Raw genomic sequence first — 23,835 nt, 5'->3', positions numbered from 1 at the left:
ATGCATATCTTCTCAACAATGTGTTTGCACTGTTTATTCCTTCACCTTCTTTGCCAGGGTGACACCTTTGGCTGTTCAGGTAGTTCACTGCGTGCCAAGTGCCACATCTAACGGGCATCATTGGTATCATTACTATCTTTATTATCTTGAAAAGTTCTTATTTTAATTAAGCAATTTTATATAATAATGTTGAAATTTTCTGACACATGGCAGGACTCTCTCTTTTTCTAGCCAAATAATTATATTTTGCCAGTCTTCTGGTTGATAGAACTAACGTGTTTAATTCTAAAAGGGCTAAAAAAAAATTAAACTTTAGATTGAAAACTTATAAATTTGGAACCAGTTTGACAATAAAAATACATTGTTGAAATCATAGAGACAGAAAGTATAATGGTGGTTACCAGGGTTGGGGGGAGGGGGAGGGGGAAGTTGTTTAATGGGCAGAGAGTCCAAGTTTTACAAGATACAAAGAGTCCCAGCAATAGATGGTGGTGATGGTTGCATATCATTATCAATGTATTTAATACAACTAAACTGTACACTGAAAATGGTTAGTATGGCAAATTGCATGTTATGTGTATTTTATCACAATAAAAAATGGAAAAAGAAAAAAACCTTGTTGATCTAATATCTCAAGGGTCCATGCTTCTAAATAAGAAGCTGCTATTCTTCAATGTTGCTATTAGTGCCTTGGCTAAATTTGACATTCCAGATTTATATATTTATATATTCTATTTATATATTCTGCCATTTATACATACACCTGAAAGGAGCTGTTGAATACCAAAATAAAATTTACAAGTAAGTTAATTATGTCATTAAATATAATGTAGCATCTGAATATATTTAACTTTAATAATCTATAAATAAACATTATATAAACATAATTATGCTCATTTATTCTAGTAATTGTTTTTAATGGAAATTCCACTAGTATAAAAATTAACCACTGTTAAAATTAAGTGGGTTAAAGTGTTATAAATTCTAAGTTAAAACATTTTTTTCCTGATGGAAAAGAGAACAATTTGTATAGAAAATCAGAGTCAGAAAACAAAAAAATGGCATGGTATATAAAAGGAAAATAAAATATAATATTTGTATTGTAAAATAAATTAAGGGAAAAATATTTGAGTTAATTTCTATTAGGTAATTTCTAATATTTCTATTTTTAGAGCTAATAACTTACAGTTACATCACTAATGGAACAGAATATGAATTTATTTTCTAACTCTAGCTCAATCATAATAGATGAATTTCAAAAAAAATGGATGATAAAAAAGTCTCCATTAAAATCAGTATTCTTTCTGCTCATGGAACTACATGGCTGTGTTGTTCAGTTACACAGCAGTCTCTCATCCACTTCAAGCATGAAATTTTAATTTTCCAAAAGACAGACTAGGTAAGTTTCAGAAACATATTAAACACAAATCTACTTCTAAGAATTCTATATGCTAAATTCTTTGGGGAATACAAAAGAGAAAGAGAGAGAAAATCTTGAATATTGGTAGCAGCATTTATCACATATTCTTAGTAAAATAAAGAAATCCAAAAGTCCATCAAAAATGAAGTTAATATTCAAAATTGAAATTAAAAATATATAGTTATTAATGACACAGAACAAGAAAGGTAAAGAGCACCCAGGTGTGTTACTGTTAAGCCTGATTCATTTGGTAAAAGTATTTTATTATTTTATATTATAACTAGAGGCCTGATGCACGAAGTGCAAGAGTAGGCCTTCCGTACCCCTGCTGCCGGCACCTGGTTTCCCTCTGGCACCCGGGACCCACGCAGCTTCCCTCCGGCCCTGGCTTCGTCCGGAAGGACCTACAGTCTAATTAGCATATTACCCTTTTATTATTATAGGTATTAATTCAGGATATCAACAATGAAACCAAAATATTATAATAGTTGAAGGCCTTGTTGAGACCACATCATAGCTCACCTTTCCCCTTTGTCCAAACCTGCTTCCTTCCCTTCCCTAATCTGTCCTGCCTTTACCTTCCTTTCCTTCTCTTTCAAAGGTGTTAATCTCAAGTGTGCTCACCAATAACTTTTTTACATCCTAATCTATATCTCTGGGTCAACGTCCGATAGAACTAACCTACAACATATGCTAAATAAATTATTACCCCAGACATGGACAACAATTTCTCCAATGTAGAAAATACTAATAAAATAAAAGGAGGAAAAAAACTCAATTCTCCTGCAAATCTTATTATCACCCTGCATGTGTTATAATATCATCTTTAAAGAAAAAGTTTAAGAAACCAAAAGAATGTCATGACCTTTTTCACATTCCAGATTGACCTATGAAATTTGAAGAATTAGAGTGAACACAAGCTATTGCAACGATGTAAAAATGTACAATTTGAATTTATTAACATACCAAGGAATGCATATTTATGAGATAGTGCAAGTAGAAGAAATAAACAGCCTTTAAGTTGTTTTTCTAAAATCTTAAATGAGGTGGGTTGAAGTACTATAGTATGCATGTAGAGCAAGAAGTTACATGAGCCCTGGCCAGTGTTGCTCAGTTCGTTGGGCATCATCCTGTGCACAGAAAGTTTCAGGCTCAATTCCCGGTCAGGAATTGAATTTGCCCAGTTGTGGGCTCCATCCCCTGTGGAGGACATGCAGAAGGCAGCTGATTAATGTCTCACTCTCATAACTATGTTTCTTTCTCTCTCCCTCTCTAAAAGTCAATTTAAAAATCCTTAAAAAAGTAATTTACATGACATATTTGTGACTATTTTATAGCTCTCATTAGTTAATTTCATCAGTAGAGAATGTAGTGTCTCAAAATTAAAAATGTATTAGAAAGTATGCAAGTTCCACTATAACTTCACAAGAAAGGCTGTTAAATCTAATAACTGTAACATTAGATATTAAAGCAGGTAAACTTTGAAACTGTCAGAAGGAATTTTATTATCATGAAAGCAAGATATGTAACTTTTATAACAAATTGTTAAATCCTAAGACTTAATGCCTAATTATGACCAAAATTTTACATTTTAGAATAAGCTTGTGTTTAATAATTTGATCTGTCATTTATATATAATAACATCATTTGTTTTAGTTATTATTGATAAATAAAGAACCAAACTTTTTTGGTACTTTTGGACCAGTAGTGGCCTTGTTAGTTGCTGTGAGTATTTACGTATTTTTAAAGAATTAACCAAAACTTCTACAGTGAGTGAGCTATTTAAGCTTGTTAAATAATTAAAAGATTAAAAAATTAATTCCCACGAATCATTAGAATTCCAAGCCTTCAATTTCAGATTTGTATCAGATGTTCTTCTGTCACAAGCAAGATAATATCACAGAAGTTGAGATACACTAATTTTAATGGATTGTTATTATATGAATCATAATAATTCTAGGTCTTTCATTCAGATAGTCATCACATACAGGGGTGGGTAAATGTAGGCTTACAGTTGGGATACCAATAAATAATACAATAATTAATAAATAATACAAGAATAAACTCTGTTTTGCATACCCACAGCTGTACACCTACTATTGCCCACCCCTGTAATTTTTTTTAGTACTCTATTAGGTATATATTGCTGCATAATAAAGTACCTCAAAAATGTAGCCTCTTAAATCGACAAGCATTTATTTCACTGACAGTTTGTGAGGTTCAGACTACAACAGCACCTTAGCTGGGTCTCTCAGGAGGTTGCAGTCAAGCTGCTGGCCCGGTCTGCAATCTTCTCTAAGCTCAACTTAGGCTAGGGAATTCACCTCTAAGCTCACCAGTCATGGGCGGGCCTCAGTTCCTTGCCACATGGGCCTCTGCGTAGGGCTTTGCACAACATGGCAACTGGCTTTCCACAGAGAAGAATGAAAGAACAAGAGAACACCCAAGGTAGCAGTTGCAGTACATTATAAGCTAATCTCAGAAGTGATATACCATGTCATCTGCTGTATTCGATTGGTCACACAAATCAAGTTGGAGAGGGCTAACAAGCATGTGGACACTGAGAGGTGGGGCTCAGTGGAACCATCTTGCAGGTTGGCTCATATAAGCACCTTCAATTGGCCAAGAAATGCACTAGGCACTCAGAGGAAAACGGACATAAATCCTTCATTTTGAAAGCAAAACTGACCTTAAATAAATAATTATGTTCCTACTATCATAAAACTTGTCTGAAAGAATGAGCTCATGGTGATCTAGGCAAGTATAATAGGGGGATTGCTGAGGGCTTCCCTGAGGAAGTGTCACTTCAAATAAAAATGAATAAGAGTAGCCGGGTGAAAATATTAAAGGCAATATAGGGGGTTTAGTTTGAGGAAAAATGGTGTTGAAATAAGCTCCAAAACTGAGAGAATGTAGAAGGGAACCTTATATCTTCCTCTTTAGAAAGATAGCATCATAAATATTTTTTTCCATTAAGAATGGAAGTAAATTTTCTGAATAGAAATGACATAGTAGTTAGATTTTGAAGCCCGAGAGATAGTCTCAAAGCAGCCACATGTCTGATTTGACTGAACTTGTTATTCTTAAACTCGTAACACCCAAGGCCAGGTAAGAATTTTCCCAGTGGCATTAAACCTGTTAATTGACTTTCATATTACACACACTAAAGGCCTTGATGTAACTAGTTGTTTACAACTCTTACAAAACGTTGTTTAGTTAATCTCTTGAGCCATAAAACAACAGTTATTGTGGACATTAATGATGGATTAAAAGCTATAACTGTTGCAGATGATTCACAAGCAGGCTTACGATGCTTTTCCTAAAGGTGTATTTTACAGAAAGGCTATAAAAACACAATCTGCAAATGAGTCATTAAAAAAAGCTATCCTACAGTTCTCATTCTACTGCAGTAGAAAATTTTAATACGGTGATCTCTAAAAGCTATCCCCCTTCCTACACACACACACACAGACACACACAGACACACACACACACACACACACACACACACACACACACACCTGAGAATTGATGAATTGATGCTTGGGTGGGGCGGGGAGGACAGACAAATAAGAAAAAAATTCCTTCTCTAATTTATAAATCTTAGCAATTTTCCACATTAAGTTTATTATATTTGTTAAAATAGGTATCTGACCTGACCTCTCCCCTAACATGAATATTCTGCATTGGGGGTAAGGAGGGGCACTGAGAGAGAGCAATAGTTTCCAAAGTATAGCCCCAGAGAAAAATCTCCTGGGAATTTGTTAGGAATGCATATTCTCAGCCTCCCCCAAAGCCAGTTTAATCAGAAACTTTGAGGGGGAGCCCAATAGCCTGGTTTTTAACAAGCAAGGTGGTTCTAATACATTGAAGCTTGAAAACCAGTGGGATATATTGTCAACTCTTCATTATCGCTCTGTGATGAACCAGGGCCCACAGAAGTGATTTTGCAATTGGGATTCATTAGTTCAACAAACTTTTGCTATTGCAATTCAGCAATTCAACCAACCCTAACACAAGGAGCCCCCCAGGCTGTCCCCATCCACCTCTCAAAGTTGCAGGGTTCATAAATCCAGAGCAGAGATGTGTTGACAAGGGACTATTTACAGTTCTCCCAAGCCTTCCACAACTTTAGCATTACTTTGGGGGAAGACACCCTTGCTAGCACACTGTGATTTTAATCAATGGTTTGAGCCATGGGAAAGAGAAACAATGGGGTGCAAAAGAGAATTGTCTGGACTGGCAGCCAGGTGCTCTGGACAGACTCAAAGTGTGAATCTGACTCTATGAAATGGGATGACCCCACTGGCCTACCCACTCAAGGCCTCCATTTCCTCATCTGTAAAGTGAAGGCTCAGTTTCCCACAAATTGCATCTTTTAAAAAAGATTTTCTTCTCACACTTAATTTAAACATTCCTTCAGAAATAGATCATGGGTGGGGTGATGAAACAGCCTGGCCTCCTGGGACTTCCTGGTTTTAGTACTGAGAGTTCCTCATCCAGAGAACCCCTCTGTCACAGGCAACCTGGGACGATTGGTCACCCTATGTGCGCCAGTTGGTCAAATGGCACCCTGTTGTTGAAGAAATTTGATTTGATTCTGAATTTATACCAAATTTATATCAATTTTTCTAAGGGACTTTAATTTTTAAGGGAGTTCTAGATTGAAATAAAAGTAAGAGCAGTTTAACATTCTTTTAGGATCAATTTATAAACCTAAATGTAACAAAATCATGTTTAGGTTTCATAATGATGAAATGACTTTCTTCTGACTACTTTCCCCTCTTCTATCATGACATACAGATATCAAAGTGACCAACCATCTGGTTTGTCCTGATTTTCCCCATTTTAGTTGAAAATCAGGATAGCTGGTCATCCTACCATTATGTTTGATTGCTGAGTAATGCAATCTTCAGATTCCATTTAAAAGTTCCCTTCTGTTTTGTTTTTTGTTTTTTTAAGTCCAATTGGCTAATTGGGTTCATTTGTCCTTTGGTTTAGTAGACTTTAGATTAGACACGGTGGAATCAGAATTTCAAACACTGACTCTAAAGGAGGTTTTGTGACTAGTCGCCTTGCTCACAGTTGCAGTGAAATGTCAAAAAGTGATTTCCAGGGAGAAATAAAGAAACAGACACCAATACCTTGACCTGCCGGCAGAATGTCCCAGCAACAGCCTGGCCTCACCTGCCAGGTGAGTTATTGCCAGGAGAGGTGCATAGGGGACTACAGCTCTCAAAAGTGGAGATGGCACTTGGAGGTGGCCCTCCCTGGGTGGCCTGCTTAAAGCTTCTATTTCTTTTTTATTTTATATTTTTATTGATTTCAGAAAGGAAGGGAAAGAGAAAGAGATAGAAACATCAATGAGGATAGAGAATCATTGAACAGCTGCCTTCTGCACACCCCCCACTGGGGACTGAGCCCACAACCCAGGCATACGCCCTGACTGGGAATTGAACCATGACCTCCTGGTTCATAGGTCGATGCTCAACCATTGAGCCACACCAGCTGGGCAAGCTTCTATTTCTTAACTGAGACACTAGTAGGCAGATGCCCAAACATGACCTCGGTAGTAATATCCCAGTTCCCATGGATAGGATGACCATATGGTCAAGTGTTCATTCACAGGTTTTGTCTGGGCATATGGCAGCTATTTATTTCTACTTTTAGTAGTTTCTTTAAGGGAATTATATATATACTAGAGGCCCGTTGCACGAAGAGATTCGTGCAATAGGCCTTCCCTTCCCCTGGCTGCCAGCACCGGTTTTCCTCCAGCACCCGGGACCCAGGCCTTGGCTCCGGCCCAGAGCCTTCTGTCTTCGCTGCTCCAGCCTGGAGCCTTCCGTCTTCACTCCATCGCTTTGCACCTACGTATGCAAAATAACTGCCATCTTTGTTGGGTTAATTTGCATACTCTCCTGATTGGCTGGTGAGCGTAGCAGAGGGACGGTCAATTTACATGTTTGTCTATTATTAGGTAAGCTGCATAGTATGCTAATTAGACCAGATGTCCTTCCGGACGACCCTCAAGATGAAGCCAGGGCTGTGAGGGAAGCCGGGGTCCCAGGTGCCAGAGGGAAGCCGGTGCCGGCAACTGGGGGAAGGAAGGCCTACTCTTGCACGAATTTCGTGCATCAGGCCTCCCATACACTCTGACCATATAAATAAATTGCTGTATTCAATTTCCAATTATTCATAATCTTCAGACTACTCAACCCTTTTAAATCAGCAGTGAAATCATTACATACTTTTGTGAATAACTGGAGGAGATCCTGAGAGCGGGTAATTTCTTCACCAACTGCATTTCCTCACAGCACTATACCAAGGGCTAAATATTTTTAGTGAAGTATTGCTTCAATTATGCTAATTTAATGAGTCATCTGATGTAAACTTGCCATGATAACTGATGACTATCATGTTGGAAATAACCATTAATTCAAAAGGTGAGTTTTCATTCTAATTTTGCAGGTCGTTTGGCTAGTTGACATTGGCAAGTCATTTCATCTTTATGGTTTTTAGCCTATTATATATAAAATGGTGAAATTAATCTCCACTTTTATGGTTTATATTATAAGCTGAAGGCAAGTATATATGATAGAAACAGTATAAACATCAGGAAATTATCAAACTTTATTATGATTCAAAGCAATAAAATTTAAGGTTATTTTAAGCCTACATTTTAGGAATATAGAAGTCCTATCTTTTAGAAGTAAATCAAAGTAATCTGGTAAGATTTGATAGATTTTCCAAAATCTAGTTAACTGACTCTATTTCAAAATTGTTCCTACATTAATGAAATTATAGTGTCAATTTGGAAAAAATATTCCTGTTTGGGGGAATCTCTTCTAGATAGAAAAGAAAAAAATGCCATTATGGTGGCATCCACTCCATTCCCAATTATTCTTGGTTGATTATTCAAGGCAGTGCCTGTAGCTTGGTCCATGGTGTTTCAAGCTTTGCACTTAACTTAATAGAGACCATGGTGTGTAGGGGGCTTTTTCACTCAATGAAAATCCTACTGGGTCTGCTCATGTCTCACATTTTTACCACTGACACATTTTTGGCCTTCAATATCTTAATTACTACTTCTTTGTTTCTGGTTAAAGCTTATGTGAAGGCACAGCCAACCATGTTTTCACCTGGTAGGAATGAGACATTTCCAAGCACTTACAAAGACTGGAAATAACTACAGTCTACTACTCTCTGCTGCTATGGAAATGAGCCTGGGCTTAATGTGAGGTTTTTCTCACTGTCTAGATATGGTGAATGAGAACTTGAGTTACCCTTGGGGCTGGACTGAGTTGGGAAGGAGTAAATAGTCAGGTATATGCAGCTGATTACTCCTCAGGGATCTCCTACACCAGATAGAAAATCCATCCTTGACTACCTGCTGTCCTTGTGTGTCTCCACTCACATATTGTAATTCCAATTCCAGGCAGAAGGAATGTGATTGGCCTAGCTGGAATCACATGATCACTAGTGTGGTGAGAGGGCTGGAGGACTATGGAAGGAAGCCCCACAAGAATCACATGGGGTGTGTGTGGGGGTGGGTGCAGTTACTAGAACCAGGGCAGGGATGGCGGAGTACAAAAGTTTTGTCAAACCTCACATTCTCTCTACCCGTCCTCAGATTTTCTATTTAATAAAACCTGGGAGAAGAGACACTCCGTGCCACCCACCCATTCCATGGATTTCTGGACTCCAGTGGGGTATGAAGACCCACCTCCTTGGCCTCTGTGCTGTCCTTCCTCAGAGATAACCCTGAGTATCAGGTGGTTTTCTTCCAAATGTGTATCAACAATAGATACTTCTGGGACCAAAACTTTGCAAAAAACTACAAGATCACTTGTCATCGTACCTTATAGCTAATAGGGGTAAATTGAACTCTTTTTTCATACCTGACCTTTCTCATATTTGTCTACTTATTTCTGAGAGGCCATTAGTCTGTTTTTATGTCAGCCCATCTTGGATCCAGAATCTTACTTATGATCTACTGTCCAAAGAAAGAAAAGCTTTCCTCCTTATTTCCTTCCCGGATTCTCTCCTTAATTTTAGTAGGGAAAGCAAGAGGAAAAACTTGTGAATTCAAAAATACATAGATCATCCTTTACAGCAAACAGACTAAAAAAAGAGAGGAAAGTTAACATGTAGATAAATTTTGAGGGAGAACAACTGAAGTGCTGATACTGGATGGTACGCATTTTCAGATCAAAATAAGAAGTGTTTCTTTGGCTGGGATGGAGGTATGAAGAGCTGAGTGGAAAATATCTGCAAGAATTTCTATCTATTTTCAAGTAGGAGAGGTTATTAAACCATTGTCTAACAGTTAAAATGGCTTGAGCAACTGGAGTTAGAAGCATGTATTTCAATGGCCCTATTTATTTGCAGGCACCTGATGGTTAGTTAAATCTGGCATTTATGTTTGAAATAATTTCTGTTCACCTTGTTTATAATTGCAAAATTAATGCGTTCACTGTAAAAAGTTCAGAACATACAAACAAAAAGAAGAAAAAATAATACTAAGCAGTAACTATCATTGCCATTTTGTTATATATCAAGTTTTTTCTATGCATATGTGCAATTATGAAGATTTAAAATATCCATGTTTTTTCTTTCAATGTAACAGTTCAATGTCCACTGTCAGAAATTTATAAAATACCAAAACACATATAGAACAAAATAGACAACATTCATAATCAAACACTTAACGTGTAGCTGTACATAGATATACATTTTCTCAAACAAAAATAGGATCATACTGCTTTGTAAGACCACTCTGCTTTGTAACATACTTGTCTTATTTAAAGATATAATCTCACTTTAAAAAAATATTATCCATCCCTGTTCCAGTGTTAATTGTGGTCCAGGGGACATTTGTCAATATTTAGAGACAATTTTGATTGTCACAAGGAGGGGCATGTACAGAAAGAGGCCAGGGATGTTGCTAAACACCCTACAGAGCAAGGCTCCCTATCCTGTAACACAAAAGAATTACCCATGCAAATGTCAATGGTGCCAAGGTTGAGAGCCCTACCCTGTTCCCCAAAGTCTCCCCCTCCTTGCAGGTATAGGGGATTAGAGGAATATTTCAGTTACAGTGGCAAACAGTCAGGATCCCTATAATCCCAATCCATCTCACAAATACTGCCTTTTTCATCCAACCTAAGAACAAACTTGGCAGGGATACCAGTGGGTGGAGGCAACAAAGGCTCCAAATCTTCTGTTTACTTACACTGATAAGTATCTGAATTGCTGGGAGGACCAACAGGCCTGTACCCTCTGAGACAGTCTTGCACATGGATGCTGCGTTCACAAACATAGCTGGCTCTAAAAGCCCTTTCTTCATTTCCCCGTACGGACTCCACTTAGGATGCCATCCAGTCTTTACACTCCGTGCCACCCACCCATTCCATGGATTTCTGGACTCCAGTGGGGTATGAAGACCCACCTCCTTGGCCTCTGTGCTGTCCTTCCTCAGAGATAACCCTGAGTATCAGGTGGTTTTCTTCCAAATGTGTATCAACAATAGATACTTCTGGGACCAAAACTTTGCAAAAAACTACAAGATCACTTGTCATCGTACCTTATAGCTAATAGGGGTAAATTGAACTCTTTTTTCATACCTGACCTTTCTCATATTTGTCTACTTATTTCTGAGAGTCCATTAGTCTGTTTTTATGTCATGATATCCCCCATCAGTTTTAATGGCAAAATAGAATTCCATTATGTGAGTGGATTAAAATTTAAGAAATCCCTCGCTAGTAAAATTACCTGATATACTGTGGGGGTTTTTTCACTATTATGAACAACATTTTGATGTCCATGTACCCTTACATAATGTCTTACTGTTTATGATAAATTTCTAAATGAAGTGACTGATTCAAAAGTATACCCATATTTAAGTAGACTTGTAACAATACTATACAACATAGTTTTAATCATACATAGTATAATGGTAACAATGTATAGTATAGTTGTAACAATATACAGTACAGTTGTAACAACATACAGACCAACTGTTTGGCATATATACACAAAACACTTGCATGTGTACATCAGGAAATGCACTCAAATGTCCACAGCAGCATTATTTGCAATAGCCACATATTGGAAACCTTTCATATGGTCATCAACACTAGAATGAATAAGTAAGTAGTACTAGTCACACAATTGAACACTACTCAGCAATGATAATGAATGAACTACAACCATATCCAACAACATGAACAAATTTTACCACCATAGTGTTGCGTCAAAGAAAAGACACAAAGGAATACATGAGTTAAATTTGTACAACGTTTAAAAACAGGAAAAATTAAATAGTATTTTCAGTGGTACATACATTGGTGATAGACTATAAAGAACACTGAAAGAATAACTACCATAAAAGGTAGGGTAATGGTTATCCTTAAAGGTGAGTAAGGGGGAATGCATTCAAAGACAGCCATGAAGCTGGTAGATTATGACAATAGTCTTTATTCTCATTTTGAGTAATGGTAATATGTATGTTCACTTTATTATTATTCTCTAGAAGTCATACATATTTTAAATACTTTCCTATATATATTTTGCAATTTGTACTGAGAAAAGAAAAGCATCCAGCCCACCAAAGTCTTCCCAAGCATCTCATCAGATGCAAGGCATCTGTTCTATCCACCTTCTTCTTCACACATGGAGTCAAACTGTTCAATCTAATATAGAAGAAGAAGCAACACCAAAAATAATCAATGCATAATTCTTTGGGTAGTGCATGATGGTTTAAAGAAAGATAATAGGAGGAGACTCAAATCCCCCCTACTCCAAATTTTCTCTCCATCCCATAAATTTTTCAGATGTGTGGCACACAAGGTATTTTGAGAAAGATTGCTGCCTCTTAGTAAAAAGGTTCTTAGGGCTCATTCATTCCATTGTATGTTTCTTCAAGGGTCTAGGGAAGATCTCCAGGAGTTTAGAGATCTGCCTGCCCCAGAGGTAATTCTAGCATCTTAGACATCTTCTGTCAGGTTAAATTTACTGATAGCTTCAACCAGAAAGGATAAGCCAAAATGTTTTTCACTTCCAATATACATGAGTAAAAGCCATAGGTGCTATCTTATTTAGGATTCTGAACTGCAAGCAACAGAAGCTATCTCTGCTTCATAAAACAGAAAAGGAGTTTATGAAAACAATATTGGGGATCTTAAAGAATTGTTGGGAGGAATGGAAAGCCACACCCAAGCTAATCTTCTGGGAACAATGTCCGAAACCCTGCAGCAGAGCTGGCCTGGTGAGTAACCAGGGCCACTGCCAACTATCAATGTCACTCCAAGGACAGACACTCTGGCTGGTAACCATGGTCACACCAAAAGCTGGAGGCCTCTGCTGTCACCATATTGGAATGAATCCACTTGGCACTTCCTTCTCCAGTTGCTCACTTTCAAATTGAGGTCTCACATTTAATGTGTCTGGTAGAACTTAGGTCACATTGTACATACACTAGCTATAGGGGAAGCCGAGGATGAATGTTCGAGGTTCTAACAATGCACTAGGCCAGTAGTCGGCAAACTCATTAGTCAACAGAGCCAAATATCAATAGTACAATGATTGAAATTTCTTTTGAGAGCCAAATTTTTTTAACTTAAACTATATAGGTAGGTACATTGTTATTAACTTAATTAGGGTACTCCTAAGGTTTAGGAAGAGCCACACTCAACGGGCCAAAGAGCCGCATGTGGCTCGCGAACCGCAGTTTGCCGACCACGGCCTAGGCAACCAGATATTATTAACAATGTCTACCTCGAGGTAGGCATCCATGCTCTTTTGCTTCAAAAACTTTCTGTCCGCTCTAACTTATGGAATAACAAAAATTTTGTTCCTGCCAAATTCTAAATACATGATTGATGATATTTTTAACTCTCCAGACAAAAACATGAAATTTCACCATCTGCTTTGCTCTTTTGTCCCTTGTGGGCAATAAATTTCACAAAGTCCTCATGATTCAGAGGAGTCAGAGGTGGGGCCTTAGATCTGAGTCTCCATGCACATTTTATATCCATTTGCATACCACTAGAAGAGGTTGAGTAACCAGGAAGTCCAATTCAACCTTTTTGACAGAAGTGGTTGGCACACAAGACCCTTGCAGTGGTAAAAATGTACCTTTAGGTCATTCAAAACTCCCAGAGTCTCAAGGTGAGGCTGGTGGAGAACAATCACAGGCTGGATTGGATGCCAACTTTATGGCTAGTGGCCATACTGCTCTCTTACAAGCTGTTGCTTTTTGAAGCTATCCTGAAAGAATTTCTGGAGGGACTTAAGACTGTGAAAGTCAGGCTCCTTTTTGTTCTATTCTAATTAGCAATTTTGAGACATGTGCTTTCTACAACAGGACCTTCAGCCCCAGAGGACATAATCTCTGCATATTCAAAATATATTTTTACATAGAAACTGAAGATACCTGGTGGGAGTGAAGAGGGAAGTTGCCCTTAAAAGAGAGAAAACTGCTGGGATTGTTTCTCACTTAAAACAATTTAAAGCAATTTTCCTCATTTTTTGTATATTATTATTGTCATTATAATTATTACTTTTTTACCTTAGACACTGAAGTCCAAAGGTTATCATCAACCCAAGTTTTTTGAGAGAATATATGGTACCTTGCTGCTCATTTTTCTAAGAAAATCTCTCCTTTCCCTTTTTTAAAACATTGAGATGGACTGTCAATATTTATTGGAAGTCACGAAGAACTAAAGGGCTTTGTTTAAAACATTGGAACTCCCCTCTTAGTTCCTAAAAAAAAAAAAAACATATATTGAGCCCTTCAGGTTCCAGACAGAAATGAGAATATATGTCACCTAAAAAGATCATCCAAGAAATAGGACTTGGGAGGATATAAAAGCTCCTGCTCTGGGAACTTTTAAGAGAGGGCAGCTACCAAATGAGCCAATAAATTGATAAGGGGAACATGAAGAGTCCAAAAATATATTGTATAATAAATGGGGACTTAGTAAGTGATAAAGCCATCATTCCAATTCACTGGGAACGGACGAATCTTTTAGTTAATTCAGTTGGCCCAACTGCCTATTCATCTGGAAGAAATAAGGGTAGACTCCCCTCTTCACACAATATGGAAACAAAAATAAACATATAGATTAAAGATCTAGTATTTTTATTATAAAAATATAAGAATGAAGTATAGGAGATTATCTGCATAATTTAAGGGTGGGCGAAAAACATCTTCTGTAACACCAAAACTAGACATCACAAAAGAAGAAGTTGACAGATGTACATCAAAATAAAAAACTGTGTAGCAAGGATTCTAGAAATAAAATGTATGTTAGACTGGGGGAAATTATTTGCCACCCATATGGTTATTATCCCTAATATATTAAAAGCTATAACATATCATTAAGTAAAATATAAAAATGAGCAAAAAATAGCAATGCAGTGATTGAAAGTATGGAAAAAAATGCTCAATATCCCTCTACCTTATGAAATTAAAACAATGAGATGCAATTTTTAACGAGAAAAAAAAGCAAGTTTTGATTTTATTTGTTTGGGTTTTTTTTTTTTACTATGTTTATAGTATGATTTTTTTTTTCAAGAAAGGTAGGAAAGAAGGAAAGCCCTATGTATTTGTGTGTGTGTACAGGGGAGGGTTGTTTTGGAGGGTACACACCAAAATGTTAATTACCTCAGGGTCAGGGGAAGATACTAAACCAAAGTGAAAGAAAGAAAGAAGAAAGAAAGAAAGAAAGAAAGAAAGAAAGAAAGAAAGAAAGAAAGAAAGAAAGAAAGAAAGAAAGAGAGAAAGAAAGAAAGAAACTTAATTTTTCTCTTAATACATCTTTGAATTGTTTAACTTCTAATGAGAATTTATTTCCTTTTTAATTAAAAAAAATCCAATAATAAAGCACTTCCTTAAAAGTAAATGGGTTATTGACTATTATGATGAATTAGGACAGAGTTGAGCCAATTGATTGACTATGTTATGTCATTCATTGAGATAAAGACATTTTCATTGACAATAAGATATTTTCACATGGCCCTAACTGGTTTGGCTCAGTGGATAGAGCATCGGCCTGCGGACTGAAGGGTCCCAGGTTCGATTCCAGTCAAGGGCATGTACCTTGGTTGCGGGCACATCCCCAGTAGGAGGTGTGCAGGAGGCAGCTGATCGATGTTTCTCTCTCATCGATGTTTCTGGCTCTCTATCCCTCTCCCTTCCTCTCTGTAAAAAAAAAAAATCAATAAAATGTATTAAAAAAAAAGATATTTTCACATGATTAATTCTTGTTTATCTACATATCAGTCTACAACTAATGTTCAAGAAATATTACTTTCTTTCAAATCAAAGTTATTTAGACTCTGAGTTCTTCCATCACATGAGGCTGTTGGGACATTCTATTTCTATCATGATTGGGCCCTGTCCAAGGCCCCACCAGACATCTGGGAAATGATAAGGCTGCAAGTGCTGTAACTAAGTGTGGGAAAAGAGGGCTGGACTGGAGACAGAAGATGTGGGTGGAGGCCAGTCTTTTACCTTCCAAATGATCCTGGTAGATTGATACAACTCTCTGTGCCTTGATGACCTCATCTATAATAATAAAAGCGTAATATGCTAATTAGATCAGACAGCTTAACAACCTTCTGGACGTTATTCTGGACGTCCTTCCGGACAAAGCTGCGGCAGCGGGGGCCAAGGCAGAGGTGGTTAGGGGCAATCAGGCAGGCAGGCGAGCAGTTAGGGGCGATCAGGCAGGCAGGCAGAGGCAGTTAGGGGAGATCAGGCAGGCAGGCAGAGTGGTTAGGGGCGATCAGGCAGGCAGGTGAGAAGTTAGGGGCGATCAGGCAGGCAGGTAAGCAGTTGGGGGCAATCAGGCAGGCAGATGAACAGTTAGGGGCAATGAGGTGGGCAGGCAGAGGCAGTTAGAGGCGATCAGACAGGCAGGCAGAAGGGTTAGGGGCAATCAGGCAGGTAGGCATAGTGGTTAGGGGCAATCAGGCAGGTGAGTGGTTAGGACAATCAGGCTGGCAGGCAGAAGGGTTAGGGGCTATCAGGCAGGCAGGAGAGCACTTAGGGGCCATCAGGCAGGCAGGCAGGCAAGCGGTTAGGAACCAGAGGTCCCAGATTGCGAGAGGGATGTCTGACTGCCAGTTTAGGGGATCAGGTCTAAACCAGTAGTCGGACATCCCCTGAGGGGTCACAGATTGTGAGAGGGTGCAGGTCAGGCTGAGGGACCTCCACCCTCCTGTGCATGAATTTCGTGCACTGGGCCTCTAGTCTATAAAATAAGACTGGTATCATTTGCCCTGCATAGGTCACAGAGGTGTCATGGCATTATGGTGTTAAATCCTGTTAAAATGACCCATTCTGAAACTCCTGGTGATCTAGGACTTGGCTGAATGACTGCCAAATAGACTATGAAGATAGTCAAGTCTTTGAGAGGATAATGTGTTTACAATTAAGAGATCTTAGAGAATGGGGCAGAGATGACAAGGGTGATCTGGAATTCAGGTCTCAGAAAGTTAAATCAGCAGAAGGCTCAACAGACTTTCCTTGGTCCTAAGAACTCTCAATATCTAGGTCTAGTGCTTCTTCCAACAACACAGTTGCATGGAATAGTTTATTCTCAAAAAAATTAAAATTAAAATTATCTTTTTTTTAATTTTTTTTTTTTTTTTTGCTCATCACACAGAAATTCTTACAGAATGACTAAAGAAATCATTTAAAATTTCTTGGATAGCTCTTTAGAGAGATGATGATTATCCAAATCTTTCTCCAAAAAGTCTTTGAAAACAAGGAGGTGATTTATGAAATGTTCAATGAATGTCTGCAATATCAACAATTGTGTTATAGCCACAAATTATTACCATTTTTTCTGGGCTCAGTGAGCATTCTCTGAACTAAGGGTACCCTGTACTTACAGTATTTGAATAGTGCTTTGTCCACTCTCTAGGGTTAATGCCTGGGAAGAGTTAAATTGTGTTCAGGGAACGAGAACCCTGGTTTTATCCTAAACTGGTCAACCATTAGCTATGGACATTGAACCAGGGACTCTGCCTAGGTCTTTGTTTAACCCTCATGGTCAATAAGGCACTCCTACCACCTAGGATTTAGATCACTATTTTCTATTATAACATGATAACAGAAGGTGCCAGCTAGTGGATGTTTGCTTTTTAATTGATTGTCTGGATGTTTTGTCACTTGGTGTTTCTGGGCAGCTTGTAATTTTTACGTATCATAGTGTAGTGTAAGCTCTGACAGTTAAAAGCATGGATGGAGTGTTTGTGTGAACTAATATAAATTCAAAGTAAACATCATTACATAAAAGGGTACGGTCTTTTTTTTTTAGTTTTATTCATTTCAAACGGGCCGGATCCGGCCCGCGGGCCGTAGTTTGCCCATGGCTGAGTTGGACAGTTGGACACTTAGCATATTAGCCTTTTATATATTTAGATTCTAATTGATAAGTTGCAACTTCACTCTAAACTTCCTCCTCCATGTGAGCCACTAATGCAAGGGTCAGTAAACTATGCTCCACAGGTCACGTCCAACATGCCACTTGTTTCTGTAAATAAAGTTTTATTGGAAACAGCCACACTCATTTCTTTACATATCATCTACAGCAGCACTCATGCTATATCAGCAAATTTAAATAATTGAGACAAAGATCATAATGATCCACAAGGCCTAAAATATATACTACCTGGCCCTTTATAAAAAGAAAATGTTTGCCACCCCCTGCATAAATGTATCTCTCACCTTAGTTGGAAGGCCTTGCTCTACAGAGGCAACTATATATCTTGGGCTGACATTGAGGGCCTGACTTACTTGGCCCCAAGTGACTTCCCATTTTTCTTTTGCATAAAGCCTCTGCTCTAACCAAGGTAGCCCAATCTCTTTTCTACTTCTTGCAAATAAAAAGGTCTCCCCTTCCCCTCCCCAGCCATACAACTAGCAACAGTGGCCCTAATTAATTCACAATGATATTCCCAGATCCTTGACTCTCAAAACATGGTCCATGAACCAGCAACCCCGACATCATCTAGGCACTTGCTGGAACTGCAGAATCTCAGACCCCAACCCAGAACAACTGAATCAGAATCTATATTTTAACAAGATCCTCAGATGACTTGACACACTGATCTAGAGCAGTGCTCTCCAACAGAACTTTCTGCAATGATAGGAATGTTCTCACTGCCATGGCCAATATGGTAGCTACTCGCCACCTGTGACTATCAAGCAATGAAATTGTACAACTCAGAGTCGCAATTTTTAAATTGATTCATTTAAATTAATTATGTCTATAAAACCACATTTGGCTGATAGCTACCATATAGAAGAGCACAACTCTAGACTTTGCCCTCAGAAAAGGATTACTGGTGAGCACTTGTAGCTCATTTCTGTAAGGCGCCAAAGTCACCTGGAACATTCCAGAATTGCCCTGAGCCTGGAAGAGGATACCTTATGGAACATCTAGCAATGCCCCTATTGGGTTCTGTGGCTGGAGCAGTCAGATTGTCTCCAATAGCCCAAGATGGGCACAGACATTGACTATGAATGAAATCTCAAGAACCAAATCCTTCCAGGTGGTAGTTGAGACATGGGGAGGATCTGTGTAAGGATCTATCCCAGGAGGGCGGTAGGGAGAAGGAATACCTTCATTAAGCTGATACATCCAACTGAGGGAACCAGTCCACAGGCAATATCTTGCAAGCTCAGGCTTACCCTCTGCCTTACCCTAACTACACATGCCCATGAACCAAAAGGCCTCAACCACAGGACCTGTAGAAGCCATCTTGTGAAATCTTTGTACACAGGTTCTGTTGCCAAGGACCTTGTGCAAGGGTGTACAGTGCAGGAAGCTGGTGGCAAAGCAAGGGGTAATGTGGATTTTCTTTTCACAATCAAGTATTTCCTCCTCAAGACAGAGCAAAGACCTCTCCATCCACTCTTGCTCAGAGTCTATATTCTCACAGAGACTGGGGCCCCCACCACCACTTTCTCCCCAGTGCCTCACACCCTTATGTTCATGGTCTGGGAGCTGCTACTGAAGAAAGTGGAGGCATGCTCTGAGGTGCCTGATTCTTATCTCCCTTGGCTCAAACTGGGTTTCCCAGAAGAACTCTGCCTGTCATACATCAATTTCTTAGGGTTGCCATAGCAAAGTATCACAAACTCCTTGGCATAAAGCAACAGAAATTGATTCTCTCACAGTTCTAGAGGCTTAAAGACCAAAATCAAGAGCCATACTCCTGAAGGCTCCATAGGAGAATTGTTCCTTGCCTCTTCCAGCTACTATGGCCCCTGGCTTTCCTAAGGTTGTGGAAACATAACTCCAGTCTCTACCTCCATCTTCATATGGCCTTCTTCCCAGTGTCTCTCTGTGTCTTCCACTTTTCTATCTCTTAAAGGACATCTGTTGTCATTAGATTAAGGACCCACCCTAATCCAAGATGATCACATTTTAAGTTCCTTACCTTATTTACATCTGTAAGGATTCTATTTCCAAACAAGATTACATTCACACATACCAGAGTTAAGGCTTTGGACATTTCTTTTTGGGACACTTTTGAACCCACTATGCTTAGTGTCCAGCATCCTTTCCAGAAATTCTCAATGTCTTCCCTTCTGTGGGTTTCATCGTCCTGCCTGTCCTTCAAACACATTGAAGGGTCTCTACAAAGCTTGCTTTCTGGGGCCGGGAAAAATGATCCAGCAAAAATAACTCTCTGAACAGCAGGGTTTCACTTTAGCTGTGTACCCTGGCTGCATGGAAATCTGTGGGGTGCTGCCCCTTTTCAACTAGCCCCTCCTACCTACCTTATCCTTACTTTCATGGCACAATGGCATGTAGTAAGGACACCCACTTCCATTTCCCTGACAGCTTGGTCCCATTCCCACAGTCCTCACTCAACATGTTCCTGTACCCACTGGGAGAACGCCTGGAGAATGTCCCATATTCACTAACATATTAGATGCTCTCCCATTGTCTCCCACCCACACTCCCTCCATTGAAATGAAATCCCCAGCCCTAGTAGAGTTAGGTCAGATATGGAGATTGTGGTTGGGCCAGATTTGAACACTTGGCCTGGGGAAATAGCCACCGACTAGGTTAAGCTAATCAGACTCCTTTCAGAAAGATAAAAGCTAAGAAGCCAAGAGACTGAGCAGGTTGAACAGGGATGGGCACTGCCGCTGGCTTGAGGTCTTGTGCATTCTGAATTGCAGATCGTGTTGGGATTGCAGTCATGTTGGGCCATGTGCAAGCAAAGGAAGCCTGATTAGGAGGCGGGTGTGCAGAGAGCTGTAGACACAAGAGAACATTTGGTCTGAGCATTCAACACAGAAAGAGAGGTGCTTAATAACTCCCACTTTCCTCACTCCCTACACATTTTTCCTGAATGTGTCCATTACTTTTCTACAAACCTCCTTTTAACTCCAACAGGCCTAAGTGGGGTTCTGTTCTTTGTAACTAAAAGACAACCAAAATCATTTCTGATTTATAATCTGTTATGTTAGGAAGACCAACCTAATGGAAAGAATTATCTTATAAGAAAGAGGCATTCCATTAGTTGTAATAAAAATAAATAAATAAACAACAACAAAAAAGACTAAAGCCCAGTGAGCAAACTCATCTTGGGCCATAATAATTTAACATATTGGTGACATGATTTACAAATTAAGTGCTTGTGACTTTTGTCAATAACAAAGTATTCTTCCCCTGAAGAACCTGATCATTTGTGGCTGCGTTGATAAAGTTGTGTTTCTGAATCTGATATTAGAGGTGACAACCACAACAATCACGAGGACTTGATTAGCATCTTGGCGGCTCTACACATTCTTATTTCATCAGCTACAAAAGGCTCTGCCAAAGGGAGCACATGAAAATGGGAGGAGGGACAGACAGCCTAGTACCAGGTCTTAGATAAAACTGACCTATCTAAGGCTCAGATTTAGACTTTCACGTGTGGGTAATTATTTTTGTTTTGAGGCTATGGCAGGGATAAGATGCCCAGTAAAATATTTTGCCTGTTTAATATCTCCCTCTAACCCCCCCCCCAATATACATGAGCAGAGAAATTAAAAGGAAATACCCAATCATAGAAATGGCAGGTGCTTAACAGTTTTTATTGTCCATTTTTATGGAAGAGAGTGGGTGTCAGAGAAAAAGGGGTTTGAAAATGTTGTTTTCTACAGTGTTAAAATGCATGTGGAGAAAACTCTGAAATGTCGCCTTTTGGTGCCCTGCCTTAAAGTTCACATGTTGGGCAAAAGGGGAAGGAAGAAGAGAGAGATTTGATACAGCAGTGCCAGCTTTTTCAATGTGACATTATGTAACTGAGTGAGAAGCACTGAGCCCTCTATCCTGGTAAACCTGCAGAACTTCAGAGTATCTGCTAAGCCTTAAATAAGCCTTCTAATTTTGGCCTAACCACTATAATTGAATTTTCTTTTCCCTTTCTTTTTCAATAGTTATAAGTATCTTTCTATGAAAATTCTTTGACCTCACTGGGAGTATTAAGAAATGTGAATTTCTTGGTATGCAAAATTAGAATGGCAAAGCCTACTTACCAGGGGAATCAGAAGGATGGAATAAAATAAAATTTTTCTGTGGTTCTCAATCTTGGGTGTACCCCACAATCACCTGGTAACCTTTAGAAATATAAGAATACCTAGGCTCTGTTCTTGCCCAATGGACTCAGACTCTGTGAGAGTGGGGCCTGGGCATCAATATATTTTTAGATCTGTAAGCACTCAATACAAAGCAAGGGCCCAGTCTTTAAATCACTGTTAACTTGAGACTCTTAGGTAGAAAAGAAAAAAAAGGGGGCGGGGGGAGAATATGTTGTGTGTTTGTGTGTGTGTGTGTGTGTGTGTGTGTGTGTGTGTGTGTGTGTGTGTGTGTGTGTGAAGGGGGTTGGGAGAGAAAATGGAATCAATGAGATAATTACTTAACTTTGCTCTAAGTCATGGCCACCGCTCCAATATCATCTCTAAACTTTCATCTTCAGAAGCCTATTGGTCACTAGAGGATTCTGATGGAGAGGTGTCTAGACACTGGATTGATAACTACAGCCAATCCCATCTTTAACACTGGGAAAAAATAACCTACAGCAGCTACCCTATTGACCAGAATGACATTACATTTGTACAGAGAAACACAAGTAGAGGTAAATACAAATAAGTATTCTTATCTAACATGATTGAACATGAAAAATTATATACTCTATTTTCTCAAAAACATATCAAATATGGATTTGAGCTTTCTGAGAATAAACACATGACAAATATTTGAAGCTTAAGTGCTCCTGAGATATAGGAGAACAAAAAGATACCTATTCCTCACAATGTAACCTTGGAAAAATTACTTTTAGCCTTTCTGAATACTATTTGTTTCATCTGTAACATGATAATATAACTTATTTCACAGAAATATTTCTGTTACTTAAATAAGATAATATATTACATTAGAAACTTTATTAAAGCTTCCACCATATAGTAGGTATAAAAGAAATATTAGTTAAGACTTGTATCCTGAGAGTCATCATTGTGAATAGGAATCATTATGTTCTAATTTTCCAGGTTGGCTGGGAGTTCCAGCTTATTAAATGCTGATTCACCCAGACTTTACCATAGGTATTTTTAACCCTGTGTTCTTTGGGATTGACTAACTTCGGGAAGTTAGAAACTTGGGATTGACTAACTTCGGGAAGTGAGAAACTAACTTCAGCAAGTTTAAACTTGTTTAAAGCCAAGTTTGTGGTACATTATTATGATCTCTGGTACATCTCCACACCCTCCTATAGAATCCTTGTAATTCTGATTGCCATCTTTGTATTTTAAGTCAATGTCAAAAGCTACCAAACATTGCCAATTTAGCATTGTGTAATGCTAAAAAAGTTTCCACCAGAAATTATGCTACTGAACATGTTCTTCTTTAAGGATGTAACAGGTCTGAACAAAGATGTTCCAGAACGTTATTGCTATATCTAATGTAAAGTTCATGTATGCATGTATAATTCATATATCATTAGTCTGCTGAAATAGTCAAGATGACAGTCTCTAAGAGTTTAAATCAAATGGGTAATAGCATACCCTTTATATATACTTCACAGAATATCACTTTAGTTGTACAACTTTTAAATGGATTATCTCATATAATTATTAAATTTTAAAGTATGATTATCATGTGTATTTTATTTATAAAAATTAAAATAATCAAAACTTACATTGGGTATTTATATTTCAAAGTTGAGATGTCTAATGCCAGACTGAAGTAAAAAAATACATTCTGAAATAGAAAATGCACAAATATTTGTAGATGTCCTTTAAAACAAGTTTCTATTGTGCCATTTCCTCATATTTTATAATAAAACAGCCATTCCATTTCTTTTTTTTCTTTTTTTAAAAAATTTTTTTCTTTATTGATTAAGTT

At 38.4% G+C, this 23,835-nt stretch overlaps 1 long non-coding RNA gene across 1 annotated transcript in view; it reads right to left on the bottom strand.

The window, feature by feature from the left end:
• Positions 1 to 11,876: 11,876 nt before the first annotated feature.
• The window catches only part of LOC106725666, a 21,665-nt gene continuing 9,706 nt past the window's right edge, over positions 11,877 to 23,835 (bottom strand). Inside the window, exons 3-4 of the long non-coding RNA XR_001361594.1 lie at positions 15,936 to 15,989; positions 11,877 to 12,111 (exon numbers count right to left, since the gene is read on the bottom strand). This is a non-coding gene — a long non-coding RNA (uncharacterized LOC106725666). The remainder of the gene's footprint in view (positions 12,112 to 15,935; positions 15,990 to 23,835) is intronic.

The sequence above is a fragment of the Myotis brandtii genome, unplaced genomic scaffold (genome assembly GCF_000412655.1).
Source record: "Myotis brandtii unplaced genomic scaffold, ASM41265v1 scaffold18, whole genome shotgun sequence".
NCBI lineage: Eukaryota > Metazoa > Chordata > Mammalia > Chiroptera > Vespertilionidae > Myotis > Myotis brandtii.
Note: the sequence above shows the minus strand (reverse complement) of the source record. Positions and strands in the feature narration are given on the sequence as shown.